The sequence below is a fragment of the Cupressus sempervirens genome, chromosome 4 (assembly GCF_028749045.1).
Source record: "Cupressus sempervirens isolate cs-2001-9-10 chromosome 4, ASM2874904v1, whole genome shotgun sequence".
NCBI lineage: Eukaryota > Viridiplantae > Streptophyta > Pinopsida > Cupressales > Cupressaceae > Cupressus > Cupressus sempervirens.
The window spans coordinates 208,736,551-208,749,957 of NC_143121.1; positions in this window are offsets into that span (position 1 = coordinate 208,736,551).

Consider the following 13,407-nt stretch of genomic DNA (forward strand, 5'->3'; position numbering starts at 1 on the left):
ATCTAAGAATGATGAGTCTGTTGAAGTAAATTAGACATTGTATAGGTCAATGATTGGAAAGCTACAATATGTTATACATAGTAGACCTAACATTGTATTAGCTATTGGGATAGTAGCAAGATTTTCTACAAACCCAAGAGAAAATCACTTAATGACAATGAAGAGAATACTAAGATAATTGAAAGGTACTAATGACTTCGGCTTGTACTATAGGAGAAGTGAGAGATTCAAACTGAAAGCCTACACTGATGCAAATTGGGGAGGTAACATTAATGATAGAAAGAGCACTAGTGGAGAAGCAATTTTCTTAGGAAAAAGGTTGATTACATGGACAAGAAAAAAGCAAAGCTGCACCTCACAGTCCATAGCTAAAGCTGAATATGTTGTAGCTGCTATAAACTGCACCAATATTGTATGGATCAAACATTTTCTACAAGGTATGAAGGAAGAAGTAAATGAGCCTGTGATACTCTATTGTGACAATACAAGTGCTATCAACATATCAAAGAATCCAATAATGCATGCTAAGACTAAGCATATTGCAATCAAGTATCATTATGTAAGAGAACTGGTGGAAGACAAACAAGTGAAGATGAAATATGTTAGCTCAAAGGAACAAATTGCTGATATCTTCACAAAAGCATTACCAAAAGATGCTTTTGAGTATCTTAGAGGTAAGTTAGGGGTGATTCCCCTAGCTAAGGCTACTTGAACCAAAAGCAAGTATGCCTTGCATCAAATAAGTTGAATATTAAATATTTTATACATTGATATAGAGGATGTTTACTTTGGGATCTATGCCTAAAGTAATAGAAGTGGTGAAATCCCAAACTGGTCACAAGCAAGGTGATAGAGGGAGATATTGGATAGACCTGTAAAAGTCACATCTGCATGTTAAGATGTTGATATGTCTTTGGCATTGTTGTCAGAGAGGGAGAAGTAAACTACTGATCAATAAAGAAAGAGAGAGATAGAAGGAAAATTTTGGGGTTGATCAAAACAATAGAGGATGAGCAATATAAAGGAAGAATGATACAAAGATCAAGGATACAACAGTAATGCGGGAGAAGCTGAAATGAAGCAAGGAGATGAAATGCTACAATTTAATTTTTGGCATATGACTTACTATTGAATAACTTAGTCTGATGGTTGATCAGTTTGGTTTTCCATCAATGACAAAGAGGGAGATTGTTGGAAATCTGATTGAACAGCTCATTGTTTTTAAACATCAAAGAGGGTGATTATTGTAAATAAATGTTTTCAATAATTGTTTTGTCATTGATGTCAAACCTACGATTTGTAAGGATGATATTTTCTTATAAGATTCAAGTACTATCACTTAGTTGACTGATGAAGAGGATTTGATCAACAAGATGTAACAAGAGCACCTAAGGGAAAGGTTGAGTTATGATGTTGTAATGAAGTGCAAGGATCAGTTAAGACAATGGTAAAATAATGTACTGATGACATACTCAAGAATAAAGAGGCTGGTCATACTTAGAAACATTGGAGGAAGACGTTATAACAAGGTTGAATGCAAATATTAAACTAAGATCGTAAGTGGGTGATGAGCAAGCTAGTTGAAGCCGAGCAAATTTTTAGTGGAAGCCGAGTAACAGATATTTCTAGTATGTGCCGAGTGATCTTCAAGTGCTGAGTGATCTTCAAGTGCTGAGTGATCTTCATGTGCCTAGCAAAGATCAAGTGTTGAGCATCAGGAAAAGTATAGTTGATGCCGAGTAACATAGTATGTGCCGAGCACCAATATTTCAATAGTGTCGAGCCACTACATTATTTCAAAAGTCAAAGATTTGCCAAATCTAAGCTGACATGGTTGTTACATTGAATTTTGTGAATGATTTGGAGGATAAGGATGATGAGCTAGTGGCACAAAATCCGATGTAAACCATTTTTGAACAAATTCTAAAGGATTATTCAAGAAGTTTCTAGAGAAAATAAGATATGGGGTAGATACATTATATCCTACCTAATCCATCAAAGCCCTAAAGTTGGAAAGGGAGAATCAAGTAGGAAAAAGTATTCCAAACTTCTATTTAAGAAGTCACAGACCAGGAAGCAAAGAGTTGTTGATACTATTGCTACTGAAGTACCAAATCTTTGAAGTAGTTGAAGGAGATATCTAGGGCATAGAGGCTTTGCTTCTAGAAGTGGTCATGAAAAGATGATTGCATTGGTATATTGAGTATGGAGACTCAATAAGATGAAGCCTAAAAGGAGGGAAAGATGTTAAGAGTTGCAAAGATTGAAGGCTAGGCAAGGGTATGACCTGAGAAGTGATCTAAAATTTGCAAGATAAGTTGTATGTTGTAGTCAGGTCAAGATTTTCTAATACTCTCTAGCAATTGTATTAGATCTAAAAATCCTATGGAATTAGGTTGGTTTAATAGCCATTTCTAAATCCTTTAAGAGGGTGACATTCCAAGTGATGTTCTAAAGTCCTTTAACTAGGCCCACTTCTAACAGGGTGGTTAAGTCCTCTAACAAGGTCACATTTAAAAATGTGTTGTAAGCCTTTAATAGGGAAGCCCTCTCATAGGGCATCACTTCATAAAAGTGAAAATTGAGTAGCATGTTACTGGTGGTTTTTCCCAAATTGGGTTTCCACATAAATCATTGAGTCATGTGTTGATTTATTCTATGGTATATTTGCCTGCTGATTTACAGTAGCATGCTGATCAAATAAGCTTAAGCTTGGATGAATGAATGGTCAAATTAGTTCACTACACTTAGAGAAAAGTTTTATTTGGACATTTGGACCTTGGATAACTTATTCACCGCACCCCCCCCCCTAGTTATTCTAAAGCAATTCTAACAATTGGTATCAGAGCCTAAGGCTGATTTAGTTTTAAGGTACTAGAAGCAGGAAGATTAAGATGTCCAAGAGAGATCCCCAAGCTCAACAAGGAAAACCTTGTTGCATGGAAAAGTTTGATGAAGTTGCATCTTGGATCCATAGGAGATTATGCCCAAATCTCAATTGCAATATAACATGTAGGTCCAACTAGTGCTCCTACTGCAGATGATTTGAAGAAAAAACAAGAACACAATCAGGTAATGCTGGAGATTGCCTCTGCACTCAACTATGTTGAATTTGATGATATCAAGGGATATAATACTACATTCAAAATGTGGAAATCCTTTTTACATATCTATGGAGGATATCAGAATGTTCAAAGAGCCAAAAGAGAAAGGCTCAGAGGAAAGTTTGATGATATGAGAATGGAAGAAGGTGAGAATGCTACAAAATATGTTGCTAGAATTAAAGAAGTAGTAAGTGCTATAAGAATTTCAGGTGGTCAATTCATTGTTAATAGAAAATACTTAAGATCCTTGCTCCCCATCTATGCTATTAGAGTTTCAACCATCCAGGAATTGAGATGTGTACTAGGAAATACACTAACCTTTGAAGGGATAGTTGGAAGACTTACTGCATTTGATTTGTCCAACTTTGATAAATACAGACCTAAGAATGTTGAATCTACTTTCAAAGCCAAGTTAACATTAAAAGATACTGAGGAGACAACATCAAAGAAGAAGAGTAGAAAAGAAAAGTGTACATCCAGTGATAGCAGCACATATGAGGAAGATGTGGAAGAGCTAGAGGCACTACTAGCTAGAAGATTTCATAGAGGCAAAGGAAAATTCAAGGGTAAGTTGCCTATCATTTGTTTTAACTGTAATGAAGTAGGACACATTGTTGCTAGGTGTACACAGAAGAAGAACTACAAAGAAGGGAATAAGTACAAAACCAAAAGAGGAGATGATAGCAAAGATTATAATGAGAAAGGAAAAAGATACTACATTGTTGAAGAAGATTCTGATGAGAATGATGATGAAGTAGTATATGTAGCCATGAAGGATGAATCAGAAAAAGATTAAGATTAAGCAACAACATTGGTTACCTGTGTGAACAAAAATGACAAGTGGATCATAGATATGGGATGCTCACATCACATGATAGGAGATAAAACTAAGTTCACTACCTTTACTCAATATGATGGAAATAGTGTTAGATTTTCTAATGATGCTCCATGTAAAATCAAGGGAAAAGGCTCTATCAAACTTACAGAGAAAATTTCATGTGATCATGCATACTATGTTGAAGGGTTGAATTACAATTTGCTGAGTGTATCATAGTTAGCCAATCAAGAATATAAAGTTGAATTTGGAAATAAAACTACCAAAATCTATGACACTGATGGAAATCTGATAGGGAAGGGTGAGCAAACAAGGAGTAATTTATTCTATCTAAATATGGAAGATGCAACATGTCTTGTTATTAGACTTGATGATGTGTGGTTGTGGCATAAAAGGTTGTGTCATGTTAACTTTGATAATCTAATTAGCATCAGCAAGAAAACGAAAGTCAGAGGGTTACCCAAGTTGAAGAAACTTGAAAACACAATGTGCAAACAATGTGAACTTGGAAAGATGACTAAATCTAGTTTCAAAAGAAAAAAATATACTTCCAAAGAAGTACTAGAGTTAGTTCATATAGAATTATGTGGCCCAATAGAAGTGCAAAGCTACCTAGAAGATAGATACATAATGTTATTTGTAGATGACTATTCCAGGATGATGACTGCTATGTTCCTAAAGAAAAAATCTAATGCATTCCAAATGTTTAAGTGGTATTTGGCTAGAGTTGACAAGGAAATAGGAAAGGACCTAAAATGCCTAAGATCAGACAGAGGAGGAGAGTTTACATCAAAAGAATTTGAAATATTCTACAATGAAAAAGGTATCGAAAGACAAACATCAACACCAAGAACTCCACCACAAAATGGTATTGCTAAAAGGAGGAATAGATCAGTAATAGACTGTGCAAGAATACTAATAATGGAGAAAAATGTTGCACTAAAGTATCAGAGAGAAGTTGTAAGCACTGCAATCTACATATTAAATAGAGTTCAAGTCAAGAAAGGTACAAATGCTACACCTTTTGAATTATGGTATGGACATTCACCTAATGTTAAAAATTTCAAAGTATTTGGTTGTAAATGTTATATTCTGAAAGATACTAGAAAAGGAGAGTTTGATGCAAAAAGTGATGAAGGCATATTTCTTGGATACTCCACTAGAAGTAAGGCATATAAGTGTTTTAATATTAACAGTAACAAAGTTGTGGAGAGTGCAAATGTAAATTTTGATGAGCATGCAAAATTTTAGATTGATGAGTCAAAGCAAACAGAGGATTATAGATGCTTTGTATACTTTTATGATGGAATGATAGTAGAAGAAAATTATGCACATCAAGTTGAGAATCAGCAACAACTTTTGGTATCTACCGAGTCTCAACCAGTGAATGTCAAGCTGCATTCAGAAGCCAAGCTGCAAAATGTAGAAAATGCCCAATCTAATTCTGAAAATAGTTTGCAAGAGAGGAATGATGAAATACCAGATGAAATTGAACAAAATGACTCTAAAGTTGAAGGATCAAACATGGAAAGAAGGACTAAACCTAGACTACCCAAGTATGTAAGAAGACATCACCCTACAAATCAAATCATTGGTGACAAGGATGTTAGACCAATGAAAATGAATAGGCTCGGGAATGAATCATGTCCACTAAGAAAAGTTGAACCCAAAATAGTAAATGATGCACTACAAGATGATGACTGACATAAAGCTATAAAAGAGGAAATAGATCAGATTGAGAAAAAAAAAACATGGTCTTTAGTTCCTAGACCAGTTTATAAGAATGTGATTGGTACAAAATGGGTGTTTAGAAACAAACTTGATGAGAATGGTGAGATAACAAGGAACAAAGCCAAATTAGTTTGTAAAGGGTATGAATAAGAAGAAGGACTAGATTATGGAGAGACGTTTGCCTCTATTGCAAGAATGGAAGGAGTAAGAACATTACTTGCATATGCTGCATACAAAGCCTTCAAGGTCTACCAAATGGATGTGAAGTTTGCTTTTCTAAATGGTATACTTGAAGAGGAAGTCTACATAGAAAAACCAAAAGGTTTTGTTGATAAATAAGAAGGTGAAGAAGACTAATAACACAGAAGGATGATAAAGGAGAAGGTGAAGAGAAAATAGATTCTGATGAACTAGGTCACTACCCAATAGTTGTACATACAAAACCTAAAACTATTGAGGAGGTATGTGACAACATTAGAAACTCTACTGGCTTTTTAGGTTTCAAATTTATAAATTATTGAATAATGAGTACAAATGATAAGCCAAAGGTAGAAGAAGTCATGTTAGACATGATGGCTAACTTTAAAACCACACCTATAGAGATAGGAAATAATATTCCCAATGAATTCTATCATAGAATTGATGCCAAATGGAAACATACAATAAAGACCAAGAGGTAGATAAGGGAAGGAGCATTAGCTAATATTATGCTTGGGCTAAAAATTAAGCAAATAAAAATAATTTTGAGATGTATAGGAATATATTTGATCCTAAATATAGATCTCTTATGGTATTGCAACATAAGATTGAAGATGTTATAAAATAGAGTGAATTATTATGGAAAAGTATTTTTGGACTAATAGTTGCAAAATATACTAACAAGACTAATAAAGGTAAGGGAGATCAATAGGTCACTAAGAAATATGTATATAATGATCTAGATACAGTAGAGGAAGCTATTTGAGGAAAGGTACAAGAGTGTGAGAAAGATATTGTCACAATTGAGGATGTTTATACAAATGAAGACATAGATGTGCCAAGCTAATAGGAATATGGTAATGTATCCCATATTTGTTCCTCCACACCTAACACTCATGTGATTGAGAAAATAAGGGGTTATACTAAGATAGAAGAAACACAAGCTCCAATTTCAAATCCTACTACACAGACTCTGATAGATGTTGGGGAGCGAGAAAAGGACAAAGAAGAAACTAAGGCATCAAAAGAATAGAACAACAAGTTAATGAACCAAAATTATATCAATATACTACAAGTAATCAAGGACCACAAGTCTCAAGACCTCTAGAAAATAGAGACAAAGAGATAGAGTTGAAAGAAATGGGGAAGGAAGAAGATAAAATAGATATTACATAGATAGAACTAAGAGTGAAAGCTCATAATCCACTCATAGCTACAAAAGATCCCACATATTCACAATAGGTGCAAACTCCTACAACATAAATCATGCCAAGTGCTATAATTTTTGTCTCTAAAACTGATGCAAAAAATAGACTGAGTGGTGAAACCCCTTCACCCACTCTAACCTTATCTATGCCAAGAAATAGTGCTCCTACAAACAAAAAATGGAAAAATAAGAAGAAGATAAGCTCTCTACTTAAATCTATTACCTTGGATAAAGACATTGATTTTCCAAATTGGGATTTAAATAATCTCACATTTGAAAAAATAGTAATCTTGCAAGATATCTTGGCAAGAAAGAAAAGACAAGAGGAAATGTGAAGAGAGCAACAACAACAAAGAAAAATATTGCATGATATTAAAGACATATTTGTTGACACATTTTACATTCATCACATTGATGAACATGCCCACATTATCTCACAGTTAGTACAAATTGTTGAGAAAGTCAACACTCAAGATATAGAAACAAATGAAAAATTGATGGCCTAGTCAGAGAAGAAATTTAAGAAAAGGGTACTTGATAAAGTTTCTATTTTTATTGTATTGAGAAATCTTAATCTGTTAACACTTATATGAAATCTAGAAGAACTTGTGAAGAAAATACAAGATCTATACACTATTCTTTGTGATGTGCCCAAATTCACCAATGAATTTCAAGCTAGTATTAAGAAGATTGGGGTTGATTTGAAATATTTAGGGAATTCTATCTCTCAATCAACTTGATCAAGTGATGAACTACGATAAACTATTGTTTTCACAAGGGAGGCTTGACAACCTACAAACAATAGATAGTTGAATGAGGGATAAAATTATCTGCATACAACCCAAGTTAATACCTCATTTGGAGGTCATGTAACATGAGTTGGATTCAACAAAGGATCTAGTACATAATGACCATAATCTTTCTACTCTTGATATCTTGATTGACTTAGTTGTAAATTTGGACATCAAGATTCAAGTTCTAGAATCAGTAAGAACTACCTGGGATCATGCTCTTTCTATGATCATTCCAACTCACAAGTCATTCATTGATAGGTATGGTTTAATTGCATCCTCCCAACCCCAACAATAGATGTAAGTGACAAAATCAAGGGGTATATAACAAGACTCAAAAGAAAAATAAAACAATAACATTTAGAGACTTCAAGAACAAAGGTATGACAAGCCACATAGACTATTTGAATCATTTAAAATATGTATTGTATACAATGAGTATGTTGTCAATGTTTTGTAATCCTATATGGACTAAGTCATGGGTATAGGGGGAGCACTATCATTTTTGAATTGTAATTGAATGATTTAATCATGAAAAAATGTTTTTACCACTAATGTCAAAGGCAAAGATTGTTGATATCTCTAATTTTATTATCTATTAGTGTCAAGCACTTAGTCATATGGAAGGAAGAGTTGGTCAGTCATCACTGCGAATGAGTCACTATATTTGTAAAGACTTGTGAATAATATTTTATATTCCAAAGATCTGTAGGAGACAAGAAAATCTATGGTCATCGAGTATTCCTATGCAAGACAAATCTTCAAGAAGCTACATGATGAGAACTAATGATAAACATGGAGAAGTGTAAGTTCATGAAGACAAATTTGGTATACCTTGGGTTTTTCTTATCACAAGGAAATCTAAAGATGGATCCAACAAAAGTTGAATCCATTCTCAACCATCCTATTCCAAGGATTGCGATAGAGGTAAGAAGATTTCATGGTTTAGCCTAATATTATATAAAGTTTATTAAGTAGTTCAATGCTATTTGTACTCCTATGCTTGATACTATACAAGGAGGAATGAAGAGTAAGTTTTTTTGGAATGAGAAATCTAGCCATGGATTTGAGTTGTTGAAGAAGAAGATTTCCACTCAATGAATCTTTGTTTTACCAAGCTTTGAGAAGTTATTCATAGTTGAATGTAATGCTTAAAATGTGGCTATTGGTGATGTTTTAAGCCAAGAGGGAAGACAAATGACTTTTCACAGTGAAAAGTTAAATGTTGGTAAGAATAAGTACTCTTCTTATGACTTAGAGATGTATGCACTACTCTACGCACTAAGAGATGTTGTGGTCTTTTCAGACAATCAGGCTCCAAGTTCCTTAAATTCAAAAGACAAGCTCAGTCATAAACATATGAAATTGGTGGAGCATCTATAGGCCTACACTTTCAACATTAAAAACAAGAAGGGACTGCAAAACATGGTAGCAAATGCCCTAAGTAGAAGACTATTGATAGTACAAGAAGTAAAATTGTAGAGCATGGGTAATGAAAGTTTTAAATACTTGCATGATGATGATGAAAACTTTGTGGAGATATACATGGTATGCAAGGAACACAAGAACCACTTTCATGCTGAGTTTTCTGACCATACTTAGGAAAGTGGATTTATTTTTAAAGGTAGTGATTTTTGTGTCCTTGCAGCATCAATTAGTAAAAATTAGATTCAAGAGAAGCACAATGGTGCACTTAGTGGGCACTTTGGAGTCAATCAGACCCAAGAGTTAGTTTAGAGGTCTTACTTTTGGCCTAGAATGAATTTGGACATTAGGAAATATGTAGAGAGTTTTGTAATGTGTCAAAAATATAAGGGGACATCCCATAATGTAGGCCTTTACCAACCTCTTCCCATTCCAAGTAGACCATGGGAATGTTTGAGCATGGACTTTGTTGTGGGTTTTCCAAGGCAAAAGAAAGGATTTGATAGTATATATGTCATAGTTGACAGATTCAACAAAATGGATGATTTTGTTCCTTGCAAGATAGTTGATGATGTTTTCCACATAGAATATTTGTTCTTCAAGGAAGTAGTGAGGATACATGGGTTACCTCTAAGTATAGTCTCAAAAAGAGACACTAAATTCATGAGTCACTTTTGGAAAACACTATGGCATAGATTGGGAAGTAATTTTTCTTTTGGGTCTATATATCACCCATAGATAGATGGAAAAATAGAGGTGGTTAATAGAAGAATTGGAAACCTATTGAGGTGTCTTACAAAGGAGTATGGACAAACTTGAGACCAACTCCAAGGATAGGCATAATATACCTACACTGATACTGTGAACATGACTACTAGCAAAAGTTTCTTTGAAATAGTTCATGGCCTACACCCTAGACGCATATCTAAGGTCAAATAACTAAAGGATGGAGCCAATGGTAGTGGTTATGTTGAATATTTTTCACACTCCATGAAAGAGGTGCATGAGATAGTGAGAAGAACTTTGTAAGAGAACATAACAAAGATCAAGAAAAATGTGGATGAAAGGGAGAAAGACATTCAATTATAGGTAGGAGATCTATTCATGTTTTATCTAAATAAGGCTAGGCTACTAAGGGGATTACCACACAAGCTACAAATGAGAAGATTAGGGCTAAGAACCTTTTTGGCCAAATATAGAAGCAATGCATACAAGGTTGAGCTCCTTGAAGATATAGGTTTGTCCCCAAACTTCAATGTTGCAGATTTGAAACATTACAAGGTTCCTACTCCAAATCCATACTAGAGTCTTATAGAGGTCATAAAGGAGGTGGTAGAGTTGAATTTAACTCCTACACCACCTAAAAAGGCAAAGAATATACTTGAATCCAGGGCCCACAAGAAGACTAGACAAAGAACTTCCTATAAGCATCTAGTAAAATGACATTGTAAAGAAGATGCAAAGGGCACTTGGATCAAGGAAACTAAATTCAAGAAGTTGGGATTAGATGCCAACTTACTCAATCCATGGATGGATTGAAATCTTGTCATTTGGGGAGGATGGTGCAGAAGCACCAAGGCTTATCACTAAAGCTAGAACAGTTTTGTCTTGCACTAACCTTAGCCAAGTTAGTAGTGTTGGTTTTGACCTTAGGATTTCTTTCTTATGCGCTTCTAGGTGGATTAGACTAGGATAAATCCAACCTAGGTGTTTATTGCTTTAATAGTTATAAGTGCTAGATTAGGCCTAATTTGGGGAAAGTAGGCCTTAAAGACTTTAAGGCTTGGGAAAGGGTAGAAATATGCCTAACATAGTTCCTAGGAGGTTTCTACATTATTCTAGGTCAATTAGAGACCCTTAACATGATTATGGCAAAAAGATGTAAAAGTTTTCACAATGTTAATTGACAACATTTTTTAATTTTTGAAAATTGCATGACAACAAATTGTAAGATTGGATTCTCTTTGAGGCATCATTACTGGTAGTTTTCATAATGGCATAAAATATAAGGTAGGTCATATTTAATCTTCTAAGATCCCATGTCTTGAGGTAGAGTTTGACGTAGTAGAGTTTTGGATGTGGAATAGAGATGAGAATTTCGGTTTGGAGTGACAGTCATCTTGCATTGAGAATAAATGTATTTTTATGGATTATTTTGTGTGAGTTAGTGTTTGATTTAGATAGAGTAGATATTTTTAAGAATTTTCTATTCAGTGACTAAGTTAATTTGAGTTCATTAGAGTAGGTGTAGAAATTGTTTTGTAAATAGTCTAGGTGTTGGTGTGTAAAGAGATAGTTTTTGGTTCCATGGCTTCCCAATAGATCTCTAACATAAAAATCACTACAGTTTAGAGGAATATGTTAGGGAAATCTATTGTAGGTCATGTGTATGAAAGGTGGAGCTCTGGAACACATGCTATTTACTATTAGTATCATGCCCTGGGTGAGATCAACAAGCTCGGATAGGTGCATGATAGTGCAAAATTGATGTTCATGCAAGGGAAAGAGTGAGGGAATTGAAATAAGTATGGGTTTTGAAGCCTAGAGGTCCTATAAACACCTAGGACTAATATTAGGCATTGGCCGATCCATTGAGTTAGATTTCCTAGTAGAAATCAACAATCACCAAAAATCAACCCCTATTAGGCCTACATTTTTGGAACCCACTATACAAATGACTTAGGCACCTAAGACCACAAAACTATTCAAGGTCTCTTTGAAAAGGGTATCTGAATATCAAGTTTATTTCTAGGTTTTTTTGGAAGTTTTGAGAAGGAATTTGGAAAAACCCACTGACTAGGGTTAATTGGCTAATTAGGCCTTTTAGACAAAACCCATAGCAAATATTGAACTTGAAAGGAAAACTCTACATGACCAGTTAAAATGGAGTTACCTAGAATTCAATTAAGTGGTTTAGAGGTGGATACACCACTTGCAACACTATAGATGAAAAATTGGTGAAGTTGTCCTCAAAGACCTACAAGGAAAAGTGAAGGATAGAAGATCCCTAATGATAGTTATCCCTCAATGTGAATCACAAAAGAACTCACTCATAGAGTGGAGTTAGGGAAGTCTTATGCTAGGACTTCCAAGACTTGTAAGGCCCTAGAAGAGAGATTAGGGTCTAAAGAATTCTATGTTTAGTATAGCCTAGATAGCAATTTTGCAAGCACACCATCAAGAGATCTAATCACTTTATATAATTTTGTAGTCACTTTGTTAATTTAGAATTATAATTCAAATTTTTTAGTTTAAGTCAAGTGTAAGTTAGGTGAAGTATTAAAGAAAATAATTGTACATTCAATTTCAAATTTTCTAATGTGTAATTTAAGTCAAGAATTAAAATAATATTTTTAATGTTGCATTACATATACAATGTACATATGTATATGTATATGTATATGTATATGTATATGTATATGTATATATATATATATATGTATATGTATATATATATGTATATGTATATGTATATGTATATATATGTATATGCATATGTATATATATATATATATATTATATATATATATATATATATATGTATATGTATATGTATATATATGTATATATATATATATATAGACACACACACACACACACACACACACACACAGTGCGTGCGTGCGCGCGCGCACACACACACACACACACACATATATAGTGTGTGTGCGTACACACACACAAATATTTATATATTTAAAATTAAAATATCACAAATATATGCATACATTAAAATATGTGTACATTAAAATAACTATATACATGTAGTACATGTGCACACATAAAAATAAACACATGAATATTAAAAATTAAAAATTATGTGTATCAACAATATATATATATATATATATATATATATATATATACATATGAATTTACACATATATGTATATATACATGTCTGTGTATAAATATATATATATATATATATATATATATATATATATATATATATATATATATATATATGCACACATATATATACGTTCACACACACACACATACATATATACATATCCACATATATATTTATATATATATCTATATGCATATACACATGTGATCTGTATGTATGCATATATAGGTACATGTATATAAATGTGTGTGTGTATATAA